Genomic DNA, 20,382 nt, shown 5'->3' with positions numbered 1-20,382 from the left:
ATTTTGTGACTGATCTTCCCAGAACGCAAAAAGGTTTTAACTCTATTTAAGTTATTGTTGATCGGTTGACCAAGTCAGCTCATTTTCTTCCAGTCAAGACGACGTATTCCATGAACCAGTATGCCGAATAGTACATAGCAGAGATTATGAGACTTCATGTTGTTCCTGCGTCGATCGTGTCAGATCGTGATCCTAGATTTACTTCAGAGTTTTGGAAGAGTTTGCACAGAGATATGGGTTCACGGTTAGCATTCAGTACAGCATATCATCCCCAGAGCGACGGTCAATCAGAGAGTTATTCAGATTCTAGAGGATATGCTCAGAGCTTGTACTATCGATTATCCTGGTAGCGTGGATTCCAAATTGCCTCTTGTTGAGTTCACGTATAATAACAGTTACCAAGCGACGATTGGCATGGCACCGTATGAAGCACTTTATGGCAGAAAGTGTAGATCTCCCTTGTATTGGGACGAGATTGGTGAGAGGAAGATGTTGGGTCTAGAGTTGGTCCAACAGACAGCTGATGTTGTTGCGGTTATTCGGGAGAGGATGATGACAACACAGTCAAGACAGAAGAGTTATGCTGATGTGCGTCGTAGGCCGTTGCAGTTTGAGGTTGGCGACCATGTGTTTTTGAAGATAGCACCTCTTAAGGGTGTGATGCGGTTTGGCAATAAGGGAAAGTTGAGTCCAAGATTTATTTCCCCATTTGAGATTTTGGACAGAGTTGGTGATAGAGCTTACTGGTTAGCCTTACCGCCAGATCTTGACAGAGTTCATAATGTTTTTCATGTTTCAATGCCCAGGAAATATATTGCGAATCCTTCCCATTTTCTTCGTCACGAGCCATTGGATTTGACGCTGAATTTGACATACCAAGAGATTCCGGTCCAGAATCTGGGTCGCAAAGTTAAAGTGTTGAGTAAAAAAGAGATCGGCATTGTTAAAGTCCTTTGGAGGAATCATTTGATTGAAGAAGCCACGTGGGAACCAGAGGATGAGATGAAAGAGAAGTATCCTGAGTTGTTTGCGCAGTAACGTCAATTTCGGGGACGAAATTCCTCTAAGGAGGGGAGATTGTAATAGCCAAGCCTGGTGAACGGTATGGTTTAAGATTTCGTATGTTTATTGAATTTTTGGTTAAGTTTTAGTGTAGTGTGATGTTAAGAATTGTGATTATGGGTTATAGTATTGTTGGTTATTATTGTTTTGTGGTGTTGTTGATATTAGTTGTTGTCAAGTTGTAATGTATCAGCGTTGCGATTCGATCTTTGTTGTGTAGAGTTGGTTTTTGACTTCAGAGGTGACCGCACCCGCGGTCAGTAAGGCACCGCACCCGAGGTCTCGTGCTTCACAAATTCGGTTGTTTTCCAGTAGCCTCAGCGCACCCGCGGTGCAAGGTGTAGCGCACCTGCGGTGTTAAGGCAGTGACCAGAGCGCACCCGCGGTCAGTTTTGCAGTGCACCCGCGGTCGACATTTTCATATTTTTTGGTTGAGTTGCCGAGGGCACACCGCACCCGCGGTGCATGTATAGTAAAGTCGTGTTTTCGGATTTTAAGTGATATAATTGGATGAGTTGCTCACTTTTCCCTCATTCTTTCCTCTCTTTCTCGGTTTGAAGCTCTTGGGAGACTAGGGTTTCCTCATTTCTTTATTTCCTTTATTTGATTCAAGCTTGTGGTTGGTTTGTGGTAGTGAGATCAAGGTTATTTTGAGTTGAAGAAGCTAAGGTAAGCATTTTGGTTTAGTTTATTCTTGGTTTTGGTGTTGGGAGAAGTCATGGGTTTGTGGATTGTGTTGGTTTTATGAATTTAATGGTATGAGTTTGTGATTATTAAGTTATTAATGGTGCAATACATGGTTTATTGTTGTAGGAATTCAACCAAGACTATAGAATCAAGGTTTCTATTGGTTGTAAATGGAATTTCATTCATTGTGCTCACATGATATTATATGTATGGTGTTTCAATGGTTTTAATGTGCTATTCCATTCATCTGATTCATGTTATGTATTGATACAATTTGTTGTATATTATGGAGGCATTTTATGTCTTAATTGTGAAAAATGGAATACAAGAGAAAAGAGTCTTCAAAGTGTTTGATTTAATGCCAAATAGAGAGTTTAAATGTTTTATTGGGGATTGATATATACATAGTCAGAGATTGCATGCAATTAGTTGATCAACGACCATGGGCTTATATCCCTCAGAGTTATCGATGTATATCGATGGGATATAGGTACGGAGACAGAGATACTATATAGATATCAATCCAACAAGGAAAAGAGAAATACCATCTTATTGTTATATTATTCTATGTTATTCATGTTTCAAGAGTTGATGGTATTTAATGATTTCAAAGCCATGTTTTACAGAGTATGATATATATCCATGTTATGTAAGAGTTCCACTTGCTGAGTTTTATACTCATTTCAGTTATTTCACGTGATGCAGATAAGAGCGACGAGCCGGGACGTTGATTGGAGCCGGGGTCATATGCATACCATAGATGGAAAGGAAGAAGATATTTTGATAGCATTTTGGACATGATCACCAAAATGATATTTTGTATTTTGGTTGTATCATTTGATTGATCATGTATTTACATTTGTTTGTAAAGGTTTTATGTCAAGAAATTTTAATCCTTCCTCCCTCTAAAGAAAATTTTAAATTCCGCTGTTATTTTTTTAAAACCGTTCAGAGGGTGTCACAAACCAAACATCCGGTGTCTTGACCTATCCGTCACAGACTTTGGCATCTCTGCCAATCACTATTCGGTGACAATGTGCAATGGGTCAGTGACGATTCCATCACTATCAGGCCCGTCTGTCACAAGACCAATCGTCTAATACATGCTTTCTATAAATCAATAGATCAAGCAAATCAATCTAAATCAATGCACACAATATCAATAAGTATGTGGTTTAGGGAAACTCAAGTATATCACACTCGAGTCATTCTCCCGGTTCGACCTTGACTTATAACTTTATTTAATAGCAGTTCTGACAACGTTCAAGTCTGGAATTCTAAGTCTGTCAATACTCAATCTGGCAATGAAAATATCAAGAAGTACAACATCAATATACTGCTCAAATCAATACCGAATCTGATCAATCTGAATCTAACTCAAAACCACGGCATAACGGAACAATCTGAATATATCGAGCAATACAAATCAATACATATCAATTCTTGCAACTCACAATCGATAAAAACACCAATCTGATATCAAATCTCAATCATATTCAATCAGGAATTCATAACAATTTCATACGGTATCCGTTCTTCAATCCGGCTTCAATTATACGTTGCTAATATGTCAAGAACATCATATATGAATCATATCCGATTCTGGCAATATCATAATTTCAAAACATATCAAAACTTAGTAAAACTTACGTCCAGTTGAAGCCTGCGTCGATAGAAACACGGTACTACACTCGGATTCAAAATCAAACGGGCGGATTTCACACAACCAAATTCTAAAGTCAAGAACTTGAATTCTCTCCAGGGACTTCTCGTTTCCTTTCCTTTGCTGAATGAGGGAAAATATATATATATATATATATATATATATATATATATATATATATATATATATTTATATCCTGCATGATTTAGGCTAGGTGGCTCATCCCTTGAAGCAACACGTCTCGTGCATATGTGCGACCCTCCTCGGCGCATATGCGCGAGACCTACTGGTCTCCACCATTTCCTTCTCGGCAGCTCGCGCATATGCGGGCCCCATCGCGACGCATATGCGCGAGGTTATCTGGACTTGGCATTTGCTTCTCGCACAGCTCGCGCATATGCGCGCACACCCACCGCGCATATGCGCGAGGTCCTCTGCCCACTTCGCGCATATGCGTGCCTCCTGGTCGCGCATATGCGGGAGGTGTACTGTCCTCGCACATACAACCTTTCATACTGAATCAAATTGTGTCCCGATTAATTCTCTCATAATCATATCAATTCACAATAAATCATTTCGCAGATTAAAAGATAAAAATCTCGGGCATTACACAAAGTCATATTCGTGATAACATAAACATTTAAAACACGTCAAATCGTGTTTAGACACTGCCAGGACTAAATACTCAACCCACCATTTTGCCACTGGAAACCCTAATTGACCATTTTACCCTTGGACCTCAAATTTCGACCTGAAGCCTACAAACACCTCAAAACACCTCAAAACATTAAGCATTTTTTAGATGTAAACTCGAGCATGTTTCAAAACTTATACGATTCGCGTTAAAACTTGGACCGGGGTCCTGTTTTTAACCCGAATCAACCCGAAACTTGACAAAAAAAATTTCCCAACATAAACCGTAACTTGAACATACACAACCAGCTCCTAAACCACTCGTTTCATACCCCTTAGGGCCTAAGAACCACACCTGAAAGTTACTTGAATTTTCCAACGCACACACCATGAAATCCTTGTTGCGTTTATATCCCGATTCCTTGAATCTAAACCAAACCAACGAGGACCAGCCCTGAACCAACCCTCCTAACCCATCGGAGCCCTCCTAGACCAACTTAACCCAAGTTTACAGCCCCATGAATGCTGCAAGATGCAAACACCCGAGAGCCACCAAAGAAACTCCACCTGCGACCAACCTTGTTCCTCACACTCAATCGGCTTCGTGACCAAGTCCAGCAGCGTTCGAGCCATCCTATACCAGGACTCAGACCCACCAGGGTCTGGTCTAAGGCTAGGAATGGTCCATGCACCGCCGCCTTACTCACTTCCCCTGATCTAAACCAAGCCTTAAACCGTACCCAACTTGTCGACATACCCTTCATCCCAACCAAACCCTTGACTCCAACCCTTAAACACCATGATCCTCGACGATGACAGCCTCCTAGCAACCCAAGGCAACATCTTTATTGCACAAGAATAACAAAAACGTGAGTACGAGTCAAGAAAATGTATATATTTTGTGTCAAACCTTGGTAAAAACGATACCACAATCAAAACATTCTCCATGCAAATACATATACATAAGCATATAAATGGTGTAATGATGATAAAAAGAGATACATGGCGTGCCTTAATGTTTGTGTTCTAAAAAAACCTAAAGATATACGCGTAGGACTTGTACCGGAGAGGCGGGGAAGGAACTCTTCTTGAAACCTAGGAAGAAAATCGAGAGGCTGCTGGTTTTTTTTTTTTTTTTTGAGAGAATGGAGACTACTGAATGAGGGAGGGGTGACCAAGGGTGTGTATTAGGTTAAGGGTTTGATTAGATGTTGTTTTAAGTAGAAAATTTTAAGCATAAATGGGCCCTTAATAAAAGTTAAATGGATTAAAAGGGTTTTGAGCCCATTAAAAACTAAAATAACTCATCAAGCTCAATAACACTCTCTAAAAATATTTTGTTTATGTACGTTTTTTAAAATATTACCCAAACCCTCAAAAAGTCCAACAATTCACTAAATTTTGCGTATTGGTTACAAATATGACCCGACGAGTAAAAATACCAAACCACGGCTCAAGTTCGAAAATCACACTTAAAACACCTCATATTAAATTATTAAAATTAATTATTCAATAAAAATATTTTTTCTGCTTATCCCATGTCTCTATTACTCGTTCGAGCACAAAATACAACTTAAACCCCTATTGCACGAAAGTTTAACAAATAATGAAACAAACACCTAGCCATGCAATAATCATGCATTAAATGCATAAAAATCAATAAAAGTATTTTTTTAAATTAAATCCTAGATTGCATGCAGTCAGGTTACGTAGTTCGAATTTTCTAGACCTTAGAAATCTCCCCGGCCCCTTGAATAGAATTTCGTCCTCGAAATTTAAAACATACCGAATAACTCCGGGTAGCGAATCCTCATCTCGGCCTCAGTCTCCCAAGTATCCTCCTCCTCAGAATGATTTCGGATAGACTGGAGAGGAGGCTTCAGAACAAGGTGATCCACGGAATGATTTCGTCACTTGAATTTGACCATGTGGATCACCTTGTTCCGGAGCCTCCTCTCCAGTCTATCCAATATTTGGGTGGTTCTCTCCTTGAAAGACAGATTCGGTGTCAGCTGAAGTGGCTCGAAGTTCAGCACATGAAAAGGATTCGACATGTAATTCTGCAGCATGGAGACATGGAACACATAATGAACTCCCACCAGATTTGACGAAAATGCAACTTTGTATGCGAGTGTCCCAATTCTTTCTAGGTGTTGCGACTGTGATTGTTGCACTCCCAAGAGCAGATTTTCCACAAGTAGTATAATTCGATGAGTTCGAATATCGTATCCACGAGGAAGCTAAGGTAATTACAAGTCCACTGCAATGTCTTTTTATTTATTTTTTCTTTTAGTTGTTTGAATCTTTAATTGGTAATTTTTAATTGTTCAAATTTTAATTTAAGTAGCTGAGATTAAAGGATCCACTCTTGGTATTTTAATAAAGTTAACATTAACGAATATTATTGTAAACACTAAATCAAGGTTCCCAAATTAAATAGTTGGTAAAACCAAACTAACATATAAATGGTACCAAGAAATTAATATTATGATATATTTATATATAGTAAATCAAGGTTCCCACTTTAAATGGTTGGTAAAACCAAACAAACATTTAAATGGTTCCAAGTAATTTAATATTATAATATATTCATATATAATAAATCAAGGCATCCACTTTAAATGGTTGGTAATACCAAAATAACATTTAAATGGTTCCAAGAATTTAGTGTAACATATAGCAACAATAAATCAAAACTCCCACTTATAAGTAGGGTATACAAATGCTTAAATAAATAAATATAACATAAACAATAAATAATGATTAAATAATATAAAACATAGATTCTTACCCTTTTAGTAACCTTATTATCATGCCAAGAGTTTCACCTTTTCATCTCAACTTTAGGAAGTTAGCTATTCATTATTCTAACATGCTAATTATATTTAAATGAAGAAATAAAGGAAAAATATAGAGATAAATATTATGAACTCAAAGGTTTGTTCATAGAATGAGGGATATCTCAATACATTACAATGCACCCCTATTTATAGCCAAATTTGGGGAGACAACCACAAATAAAATATTATTTTTTTACACATAAGTCTTCATTGGTGTTCCTAGATATTATATTATATTACACATCACTTTTGAAAATCTTCTTCTCCGAATTTGCTTCTTTACATAAAAAGAAACATGTGGATAATTGAGTTGTCTAGTTGTGGTATTTTTTTCAGACCATTTGACCATGTAATTTGAGAGATATGGTCAAAATACTAGAGCATGGTAAAACTGTCAATCCTTTGGTAACTTTATTTGTTGCTTAATTTGATCCCAATTGTGAGAGGATTTTTATCTCATGCTTCCCACCAATATTGTAGATATTAACATCAACTTTCTACAGGTCCAAGAATCATCTTAATCACATTTGCAACGCCAAGTTTATTCTTTTTTTATCGAACCTGTAAAAAATAATAAAAACTTTTAATTATAAAACAACTTATATTTTATAAAATTTATAATAAAACATATAATATTTAAACATTTAATAAAACAAAAACTATATATTTATAATATAAAACATTTAATTAATATACAATTTTTATGTTTATCACACCTCCCAACCAGCTTATTGCTACTCCCTAGCAATTTAAGCGTTAATAGCAATACAAAACATATTGATTAATTTAAATAGAAATGTAATCAAAACTATCTAAGTATTTAAATTAAATTTGAAAACTGTCAAAGTTATATCAAGATCATCATAATTATAATTTATGAAATAATTTGAGATGATCAATTCAAAGCTTATTTCAGGTAGTTAAATGTACACGGTCTTCAGAAATTCCTATTAAGAGTCTCAACTCCATATCCTCACAGGTTAATAAATGTTTCAATTTATGGCAACGATTTCTCTCATGGAGTTGGAATACATATAAATGCTCAGAAAAATGATTTACAAAATGTAGACAGAAAAACGAGCCAAACTAATCAAAAGATAGAAAATCCATTGATTCAAAATCTAGTTGTTCTTATTATATATTTTTCCTGATATATATATATATATATATATATATATATATATATATATATATATATATATATCTTTCATAACATCATGGAATCAGACTAAGTTTATGCTTCTTGACCACATATTTATTTAATTTGTACAATAAATTTCTCTCTTTCTTTCTTTTTTTTTATGAGAGATATATGGGTCGTAGCATATAACTTAAAAATTACATAGATTTTCAATATCTTTCTTTTTGTATTTTTCTTTTTTTTTTCAGGAAATATCATTTTTTTTTTTCAAAATAAGAACTCAAGATCTAAACAATAGATAGTCTCTCTCATGATCAATAAAGGCTCGAAAGCTGTTTTCTCAGTCCTCTCCATTCACTCAAAAAAAAATGTGTGAGTTTAAAATATTAGGCACTCTTATAAGGTATATCTTGGGCCATATACTTTAATACCTGATTTTATCACAATGGTAATCACTCAAAAAGATTTCATAAATCATATTTTTATATTGATCAGAATACTAAAATTGACTTTTTTTTTTTCAAATAAAAATTTAAACATTCTTAAATAGATTAATGCATGTTCTAATTTAAATCTTTCAAACATGTAATGTATAACATTTTTGCAAAAATTACTAAGATACAAACAATAAACATGATTTTATTTTAAAATAATATATAAATTTTTTATTTTTTTTAAAAAAAAATTTAATTATTTTTTTTATAAGTTTGTTCTCCCCCCAATCAGAATATGACATTGTCCCTAATGTCAAAATAACTATTAATAAAGAGTACATAATGAAAGAGATATCACCTAGAATTTTATTGAAGATAACAAACTGAAACAAACGCAAACCAATCCACGACTTTTGAATCAATGATCCAACTTCCTTTTCTTACTGCTTGATTGTGATCAATTGATCTTTGTTATCATCGGATGAGGCTTATGAACAAAAGCTTCCAAATCATCAATTAATTGGTCGGCAGTCGAAGCACAGATGAACATCCATCGTGAATTTTCTGAAATGAAATTTTGTTCCACAGCTTTATCAAAAATGTCAACAAATTGTCATAATAATTATTGATATTCAACAATCCCACAGGTTTATTATGGATATTAAGTTGTGCCCAAGAAACAGTGTGAAAAATTTCTTCTAATGTACCAAAACCACCTGGTAGTGCGATAAAAGCATCAGAATTTTCAATCATTTGAGTTATTCTTTCATACATAGAAAAAACTTTTAATTCATCCCCAATCGTAACACCTGTAATATTTCCTTCAGCTAAAACTGTAGGAATAATACCCAAAATCTGACTACTTCCAAGATGAGCAGATGTTGAAACAGATCCCATTAACCCAATATTACCTCCCCCATATACCAAGTGAATTTTTCTCTCAGCCAATATCTTTCCAAGATTATTCGCTGCTTCTACAAACACTTCATTTTTTCTCGGACTCGACCCACAAAATACACAAATATTTTTCAATGTTTGTGCAGTCCAGCCATGTTTTTACTTTCTTTTTTGGTCTGCGAAAGTAGAGAGAAAGATGAGAGATTTTATAGGGGTAATATGTTATCATGACAAAACTATGGGTGACAGCTGTAAACAGAATAAATAGTAAAAACAATAATGACACACGTGCATATAAACAGTAGTGTGATTGTGGCTCACAATTTTCCTCTGGTTTTACGTCTAGAAACGGCTTCAACGCCTTCTATGAGTCGAGGATATGCTTCCCATCCAATTTTCTTATAAATTGGCAAACAGGGTCTTTTTTAGTCGGATTTCTAAGACTATGATGCTCATCTTGGAATTGTTTCCATAAACGGAGAAGTTCAATATGCACATGTCCACTAGAATGCGTCTCAAGAGTCAATAAGATGTTATCTAAAGACTCATTACTCAGCCCATTCTTAATGAAACCAATTTTATCTTCTCTGTTATAGGAAACACATCCCAAAGATCTGCATCGTTTGTCACAAGTCCATCTTGCACACTTATGACAAACCCCTAAACTTTTGGCCCTTCGTTTTTCGCATAAGTGCTTTTTCCTAATCTAGGCAAATACCGAATGAGCAATGATTGTGGAACTTCTCCTCCTAATCGGACCTTAGCTTCTATTACAAGACGAATATCTTCTGGAATTCCTTTTTGCATTAGCAATCTCAATTTTTCACACCTTCCTGCATAAAATTTTCTTAGAACATTTTCAGAAACAGAGGGAAAATATTTACAAATTTTTGAGAGAATTTCATCCATTTTGAAAAGAAAAGAAATGATTTTTTTTGTATCAGCAATTGTGGGAAACTGATTTAACCGACTATGAGAGTCACAGAGTACCGTTATCCGCCATTTATCAGGGAAAATAAAAATATTAAGAAAACCTGAAATAAAAACAAACAAACTTAAATGCAACACCAAAAAAGTAAAAAAAAAAAAAATCAAGGATCAGAAAGGGAAATAAACTCTTCTTGAAAGATTTCATTTTCCAAAAATGTTTTAAGCCTTTGTCCATTTACTTTAAAAATATCACCATTTTTAGGATTTTCAATATCCACAGCTCCATAAGTATACACATGCTTTACAACATATGGGCATGTCCATCTTGATCGTAATTTTCCTGGGAATATGTGAAGTCGAGAATTATAAAGCAAAACTTTTTTTACCAATCTCAAAAGATTTTATAAGAATTGTTTTATCATGAAATGATTTGATTTTTGTTTTATAAATCCTTGAATTCTCATACGCGTCATTTCTGAGTTCATCAAGTTCATTAAGTTACAATTTACGCAATTTTTTGGCATCATCCATGCTTGAATTTAATGTTTTGATCGCCCAATAAGTTTTATGTTCCAATTACACAGGCAAATGACAATGTTTTTCATAAACCAACCTATAGAGAGACATATTCAATGATGTTTTAAAAGCTGTTCGATATGCCCAAAGTGCATCATTAAGTAGCAGATACCAATATTTTCTATTTGAGTTAACAGTTTTTTCCAAAATTTGCTTTATCTCCCTATTAGCCAATTCAACTTGTCCATTTGTTTGAGGATGATAAGGAGTAGTTACTTTATGAGTAATACCATATTTTTCATTAATGAATCAAATGGTTTATTAACAAAGTGAGTTCTCCCATCACTTATCATGGCTCGAGGAATTCCAAATCTACTAAAAATATTTTCTTTTAAAAATTTGATGACGATTTTATGATCGTTTCTTCGACATGGAATTGCCTCTATCCATTTGGAAACATAATCAACTGCAACTAAAATATACAAGTATCCAAAGGACGGTGGAAAAGGTCCCATAAAATCAATTCCCCAACAGTCAAAGATTTCAATTTCAATGATAGGATTCAAAGGCATCATGTTTCTTTTTGAAATCGCACCCAATTTTTGACAATTTTCACAGATCTTGCAGATTTCGTGGGTGTCTTTAAACAAAGTGGTCCAATAAAATCGACACTGCAAGATTTTTGCAGCCGTTTTCTTTGAAGAAAAATGTCCTCCACATGCTTCTGAATGACAAAATTTAATGACAATACTTACCTCATTGCCGGGTATGCAACGTCGAAAAATTTGATCTGGACAATACTTGAACATATACGGATCATCCCAATAAAATTTTTTTACCTTATTCAAACATTTTTTTTTATCTTGGGAACTCCATTGCGGTGGCTTTTTCCTGTCACAAGAAAATTTACTATGTTTGCAAACCAGTGTGTAGTAGTAACTGAAAATAGATGTTCATCAGGAAAATTATCGTTAATTGGTGTCATTTCACAAGATGGTCATGTTACTAGTCTCGATAAATGATCGGCTACGACATTCTCGGTTCTTTTTTTTTTTATCTATGATCACAATGTCAAATTCTTGGAGCAACAAAATCCATCGTATCAGTCGTGGCTTTGCATCCTGTTTGGTAAACAAATATCTAATAGCAGAATGATCAGTAAATACAATATTCGTTGATCCAATCAAATAAGAACGAAATTTATCTAATGCAAATATTACAGCAAGTAGTTCTTTTTCAGTTGTGGAGTAATTCATTTGAGCATTGTTTAAAGTTCTACTTGCATAATATATCACATAAGGCTTACCGTTTCTTTTTTGACCCAATACTGCACCGACTGCATAATCACTCGCATCACACATGATTTCAAATGGTAAAGACCAATCAGGAGGTTGCATGATAGGAGCTGATGTTAAATGTCAAATGATTTTATCAAAAGCATTTTGACATTCTTGAGTCCACTCAAATGCAGTATCTTTTGTTAAGAGGTTACAAATGGGTTTAGAGATTAAATTAAAGTCCTTTATAAACCTCTTATAAAATCCGGCATGTCACAAAAATGAGCAAATTTCTTTAATGGTTTTCGGAGGGGGTAAATTGACAATGACATCAACTTTTGCTTTATCAACTTCAATTCCATGAGATGACACGACATGTCCCAAAACAATTTCAGAAGTAATCATGTAATGACATTTTCCCAATTTAAAATAAGACATTTTTCCTCGCATCTTTTTAAAATTTTTTCCAAATTTTCAAGACAATTATCAAATGTATTCCCAAATACAGTTAAATCATCCATGAAAATTTCCAAAAAAATTTCAACCATGTCGCAAAAAATGCTTAACATACATCTTTGAAATGTTACTGGAGCATTGCATAATCCAAATGGCATCCTTCTAAATGAAAATGTTCCAAAAGGACATGTGAATGTAGTTTTATCTTGATCTTCGAGTATAATGAGAATTTGATAATAACCTGAATATCCATCAAGAAAACAGTAGTATGGATGATCTGCTACTCTTTCTAAAATTTGATCCAAAAATGGTAATGGAAAATGATCTTTTCTAGTGGCGTCATTTAATTTTCTATAATCAATACACATCCGCCAACTAGATGGGACTCGACTTGTAACGTCCCAAAAATTTGAAAGTCCACGGGAACCACATGCATACAACTTATCAAATTTCTTTGGTATTTTATTAAATTGTTTTAAAGCAGTAAATGAATGTTTATTTCATTAATTATGTGTTTAATTATTTTTATGCATTTTATACATAATTCATACATGATATGATTTAATTCATGAAATTCATGCATTAGGATTTCTAGATGCATTTCACGTTCGAACGAGGATCATAGACCGGAGAATTTTCAAGAAAATTATTTGAGTGCAAGATTTATTTTTATAAAGTAATTTAAGATGTTTTAAGGGTATTTCTCAAAAAATGAGATTTTATTTGGGTATTTTTACTCGCAGGATTTTATTTTTAACAATACGCAAATTTTATCAAATCGAAGGACTTTTTAAAGGTTCGGCCAATATTTTTAAAATCTTTTCAACACAAAATATTTTTCGGGAGTGCGTTTGGATTTAATGGGCCTAATTTTAAGCTTGTTGGGCTTAAAACCCTTTAAACTTTTAATTAAATAATCTAGGGCCCATTAACCATTTGATTATTATGTAATTAAGCTCCTAAACAACTAATTAACCTAACCTAATTCTCAACCGGCCGACACACACCCATCAGCTCCCTGTCCTCTCGGTTTCCTCATATCAGCTCAAGAAAAAGGAAACCATCAGTCTTCATCATCCAAACAATTAACCCTTAATTAATTCCTTAAAATCCCACTAACCTAATTACATTTCAGCAACCGCCCTCTCCTCCACTCACAATCTTCCTTGTGATTTTGCTGCTGCAAAGTTCGGTGATGCCATATTTCCTTCCAAGCAAAGAGCTCATCTCCTCGGCCTTTAGCTTCTCGATAGTTTGTCCAAAATTAATTATCAGGCACGCTTTTATCTTTATTCTCGCGTCATATACGTCAATATTATACTGAATTTCATGTATTTGATCAAGCATGTATCGATATATTGTGTGTATGCGATTTATTCAAAGTTTGAAAAAAAAAGGGGTTGATTCTTGAAATGGGTTTCACGTTTTTAATAGTTTGAAGGGGGCTGCCAAGTTAGGGATATTATGGGCATGGTTTTCAGAGTGTTTAAGGGTCCTTTAGATGCAAGATTCAGGTCTGTAACATCAGCAGCAAGAGGGCGGAATGATTTTTGTTTTCAAGAGGGCTAGAGTTCGGTTTTGGTCCTTGAGGGTGCAGGTTAGGTACTGTTGCGACTTTGATTGTTGCACTCCCAAGAGCAGGTTATCCACAAGTAATATAATTCGGTGTGTGATACCCTTGTCCCACATCGAAAAAAATCAAAGATTTAAAATGAGTTTATAATAGCTTACAATGGACTTTTATAGCAACTTGGGTTAATCATTTTCGTAAAGCGAGGACGAATACGAAGTAGTTGCTATAGGGGCCCATTGTGCAGTCACGCAGGCGCGGGCCCGGGCTCGGAGCGTGACAGAATGGTATCAGAGCCGGTCACCGGCATGGAACACCGGGAAATAAGTGCTATGCGGGGCAAAGTGCTACGTGCATGGGAGCCACCTCTTGAACCTGCGGGGCAAAGTGCTACATGACGGGAGCCACCTCTTGAACCTGTAGGAGCCACCTCTAGATTCTCGGTGCTGGTGGATCGAGGGGTCAGGCCGCGACGAGGACGTCGCGTTCTGAAGGAGGGGTGATTGTGATACCCTTGTCCCACATCGAAAAAAATCAAAGATTTAAAATGAGTTTATAATGGCTTACAATGGACTTTTATAGCAACTTGGGTTAATCATTTTCGTAAAGCGAGGACGAAGACGAAGTAGTTGCTGTAGGGGTCCATTGTGCAGTCACGCAGGCGCTGGCCCGGGCTCGGGGCGTGACACGGTGAGTCCGAATATCGTATCCACAGGGAAGCAAAGGTAATTACAAGTCCACTACAATGTCTTTTTGTTTTTGTTTTTGTTTCTTTTTAATTTTAATTGAATCTTTAATGGGTAAATTTTAATTTTTCAAATTTTTAATTTAAGTAGTTGAGATTAAAGGATCCACTCTTGGCATTTTAATAAAATAACATTAATGAAAAATATTGAAATCCACTTAATAAAATGGTTCCAATATATTAAATAATCATATTTATATTATGTTATATATTATTATCTTATAAGTATATAATATATACAAAAATTTATAAATGTGGTCAAGTATTTATTGTGCTATATATATATATTTGTAAACACTAAATCAAGGTTCTCACTTTAAATGGTTGGTAAAACCAAACTAACATTTAAATGGTTCCAAGAATTTAGTGTAACATATAGCAACAATAAATCAAAACTCCCACTTATAAGTAAGGTATAAAAATGCTTAAAGAAATAAATATAACATAAACAATAAATAATAATTAAATAATATAAAACATAGATTCTTACCTTTTAATAACCTTATTATCATGCCAAGAGTTTCACCTTATCATCTCAACTTTAGGAAATTAGCTATTCATTATTCAAAGTGTAAAACTTTGAATATGAAATTAACATGCTAATTATATTTAAATGAAGAAATAAAGGAAAAATATAGAGAGAAATATTATGAACTCAAAGGTTTGTTCATAGAATGGGGGATATCCCAATACATTACAATGCACCCCTATTTATAGCCAAATTTGGGGAGACAACCACAAATAAAATATTATTTTTTACACATAAGTCTTCATTGGTGTTCCAAGAAATTAATATTATATTACACATCACTTTTGAAAATCTTCTTCTCCGAATTTGCTTCTTCACATAAAATGAAACATGTGGATAATTGAGTTGTCTAGTTGTGGTATTTTTTCAGAATATTTGACCAAGTAATTTGAGAGATATGGTCAAAATACTAGAGCATGGTAAAACTGCCATTCCTTTGGTAACTTTAATTGTTGCTTAATTTGATCCCACTTGTGAGAGGATTTTTATCTCATGCTTGGCAACAATATTGTAGATCTTATAATCAACTTTCTACAGGTCCAAGAATCATCTTAATCCCATTTGCAACGCCAAGGTTATTCTTGTTTTATCGAACCTGTAAAAATAGTAAAGACTTATAATTACACAACAACTTATATTTTATACAATTTATTATAAAATATATAATATTTAAACATTTAATAAAACAAAAACAATATATTTATATTATAAAACATTTAATTAATGTACAATTTTTATGTTTATCAGGTACGGCTCATGGGGCTGCGTCCAGAGGGTGTCAAAGGAGTGAGTCATGGTCCTAGGAGGGGCTGGGCACATCTGGTGTAGTGCTGGGGGTGGCCGACCAAATAACGGTGCAAGAAATCCCAAGCGCAAGGTTTAGAGGGCAAGATCAAGGGGTCTGCATGGTTTGGTGCATGGGCTGGTTAGACAGGGCTAGACTGGTTCAGGAGGGTTTGGTCAAGGCCCTAGCTTGGTTGTTTCGAGTCTGTTTGGGGCTGGTGTAGGCTAGGATCGAATTTAAGGCTTGGGTGCATAACTTAGAGTTTTGGAATAAGGATGTGCAGAAATTTCAGAAGGTTACAGCAGGTAATTCGATGGTTTAAAGGATCATCTAGGGTCTGGTTTGTGTAGGATATGGTTTAGTTATATGTTGGTAAGTTATGGTTTAAGTTTGGGAAAATTCGGTTAAGTTTCGAGTCGATTCGGGTTAAAATCGGGACCCCGATCCAAGTTTTAAAACGAATCGGTTAAGTTGGATATTGGGCTCGAGTTTACATATAGAAATGCTTTTAAATATGTTTTGGGATATTTTAAGGAGTTTGGTAAACTTCGGGTCAATTTTAGAGGTCCAAGGATGAAACGGTAATTTTTGGGTTCCCAGGGACAAAATGGTCATTTTGCATCCGGGGTGAGATTTTGGTCCTAGCAGCGCCCTGAGCACAAATTCATTATATTTTAAATCTTCATGCATCATGTTTGCGATTTTTACGCAATTATGATAAATAAGGGGCATGCTTGGTTTAAAAGAAAGTTACGCGTATGTATATTTTAATAAATGGTGATATTTTTGAAGGATGTGAATTGGTTGTGACTGACGATGTATATGTATACGATGATATGATAGGAGATATCGTGAGGGAAAATGTAATGCCCGGTTACTCGTACAAATGATTAGTAACACGTTTATGTCGTTTATTTTGTAGTTAATTACCTTATTAGATTTCACGTGATGATTGAAGTATCAATATTGAGTTTGAACATGACTTTTATATTGTTTAGGGTGCATTGAGAATGAATAAATGTCAAAATAGTGATGGTAAGGTGGGTACATAGAAATAGTGTTATGAAGTTGGTAGGAAATGAGATGTAGATATGGTAGTTTTTACGGGTTTTAGCATAATGATTTGAATATTGATCCAAATTGTGTGAGGCCATAACCATTAGAAAGCTAAGACATAATGCTACAACTTTCACGTTTTGGGTTTTGTCCAAATCATTGTGGAGGACAAGCCAAAAGCGCCCCGAAGTGTGTCGTGTATACCGTCATTCCTTCACTGACACATGTTAGGAGAATGGGCATAACTTTTTACTCAGACCTCCAAATGACCTGAAACCAGTGGGAGATTCAAGCCAAGACATAGGGCTACAACTTTGTAGTTTACCATTTTTTCAGATTATGAGTGGAAGAACCATTTCCGGAGCAATCTTTGAAGAGTCAGTGCGCAGAGGCAGCACAGGTGGCGCCCGAGCGGTAAGATTCTACCGCCCGAGCGCCGGTACACTAAGGGTTCACGAAATTTACAGAACATATGGCGCTCGAGCGGTAGAAAATATCCCGCCCGAGCGCCAGTGCACGAAAACTGCACCTTTTGGACAGAACATTCCGCGCTCGGGCGGTAGAAAATGACCGCCCGAGCGCCGCCATATATATAAGAGGATAAGCTTCGGGTTTCTAAACCATTCCATCAGCTCCTCTCCCCCTTTTTCACAGAAAACTCGAAAGAAAAGTTTAGAAAACATCCTCCAAAGCTTCCTTCTTAATTCCTTTCAAAGTTTTGAAGTTAGAACTTGGTTCTTCATCACAAGAACATCATAGAGGTGTAAGTTTTCTCCTCTTTTAGTTATCCTACATGTATAGGAGTGATTTTCATCTAGTATTTATATAGTGATGGGATTTTGATATATTTTACAGTATAGGAGCGAGATACATCGTCTGAAACAAGTATTCGTACGCTTGGACAGTAAGTTGGCATGTTCTTGAAGTAATACATGAGTAATATTATGATTTCAAATACTTCTCATTGATTATTGTTATATGTACATTGTTAGTATCTTAATGATGAAAACATAGCACCATATTTCATTGTTATGTATTATATATGTAAGAAACTCATGAATATTGATGATGGGTGCTATGTTATGAACATGAACATGAACATTGAAAGAAAAAGGACTGATTTTACATGATATAGAGCTTGTTGACATCATGGGTGGTTTTAAGTCCACCAAAGCTATTGGCCAATATATGTTCATGGGGCGTGGGGTTGCCAAAGGTTGCTCCCTGACGTCCAACACAGTAGTAGCTATATAATAAAGCAAGCACGGTAGTACAGGTCAACTAATGAGGCTCAAGTACAAAAATGAACATTGAATATATGCTACGGTATGACATGTTTTTAAGATTCATTGTTGATCACGACTTGATATGTATGTTCCTTCGATGCATATTGATACGTACAAGTGCCAACTTATTGAGTTTATAAACTCACGTAGCTCATGTATTACAGGATCAGGTAGTGAAGATGCGTAGGATGCCGGTTCGCCAATGGATGCTTGTGACGTGCCTCACCTCGACAAGAACCGGGACTTCTTATTGTATAGCTTCCGCATATGTATTATAATGAGTGTAATGTCAGGGTTTGAAACAAGTTTGACAAGGTGTATGTCTATGGTATAATGATACAGAATATGTTTATGTGCAAGGATATGATTATAAGTATATATTGTTTATGTTGCTTGAGAATTTGTGTATTACATTTTGTTATTATTGCTTGAGGTTTGGTTTAAACAAAATGTAGGGACATCATGCCAAAAATTTTATAAACCGTCAAAGTGATGCCTCTTGTTTGATTTGCTTCATAATATAGTTATATCATTCAAATCCTACTTTGATTATGGTAATCATGCTAAGTATAGAGCAAGGGTGTGACAGAAAAGGCCCCAGAGGGAGCCCGTTTACGGGAAAAGGCCCCAGAGGGAGCCCGACGATCGTATTTCCATTGACATGAGATATGATAAGCTGAGGCCCGGGCTCAGTGTGCAGGTAATGCTGTCGCTGATGTCCCCCGCCGTCGGGTACCACGGTTTTTATAGATGGATCCATCGATAGAGCTGATACGAAAGTCACAACAAATAAACTGAATTCAATTAAAAGAAAATGTTTAAGTTTATGATGACACGATGAGCTGTCTTGACACATATATGATGATATGAGATGACATGATTTGACACGACATGATTTTATACGACACGTTTACGTTATGCTTTTAAGTTCATGAAATATATGTTGAGTATGATATTTTTCACTGCTGTGTGCTATAGATATGTACTTGTTATTAACGGAACAGGTGTGTTGAGTCTTTAGACTCACTAGGTGTGTGTGATGCAGGTGTGCTTGTTATTGAGAGGACTGGAGGTGCTGAACACTGAGTAGACAGACCTGGTGTGGTGACACGACCCGAGGACCACATGGTTTCCGCATTTTGTTTTTATGAGATTTGAGAGGATATGAACATTTTTATATGCTGGTTTTGATACGCTGATGATTTTCACAATTTTTACTCGTTTATGTTTACGCACTATTTATATTGTCAAATACTTAAGACATTTTTAAATGTTATTTCTAAAATGCGAGCTTTTATTTTAAAAAAAAAATATTTCCGCGCTTTTAAAATTAGTAGATGTTTCAGTTGGTATCAGAGCAAGGGTCCTGTATAGGGTTGTGCCGTCGCTAGCTTCTGCCGCTCAATCTTCAAGCCTCAAGTCTGTAAGCTTTTATATTTTGAATGTTTTAAATGATTGACTATTATCACCTGCATGTTTACATGATATATGCTTTACAGTACAAGTTTATCTGTAGTTATGTTTTGAGATTAGATGATTTAAAATTTTTATGCATGTTACGACAAGAAACGAGAAATTTATATGATTTTCATGCATGCTGGTTTTGTGGTGGAATTGGACATGAATAAGAATTTTGTTGTTTTGAATTAAGAAAGGTCGGAAATGATTTGACTATATTAATTTCGGTTAGTAGTACTGATGTTCTACTCGTAGGTCATAAATTAATTTTAAAAATTATGAATGTCTTTGGGACTTGTAGATTTTCTAAGTAATTACTGATGGTTCGTGGTTGCTAGACGAGTTAATTTTGAGGATTTCATGTAAGGAATAATGATTCGAAGACTACGACGATCTTTAGAAGTATCAAATGTAGAAA

This window comes from Primulina eburnea, unplaced genomic scaffold (genome assembly GCF_022965805.1).
Source record: "Primulina eburnea isolate SZY01 unplaced genomic scaffold, ASM2296580v1 ctg579_ERROPOS170300, whole genome shotgun sequence".
NCBI classification, from domain to species: Eukaryota; Viridiplantae; Streptophyta; class Magnoliopsida; order Lamiales; family Gesneriaceae; genus Primulina; species Primulina eburnea.
Note: the sequence above shows the minus strand (reverse complement) of the source record.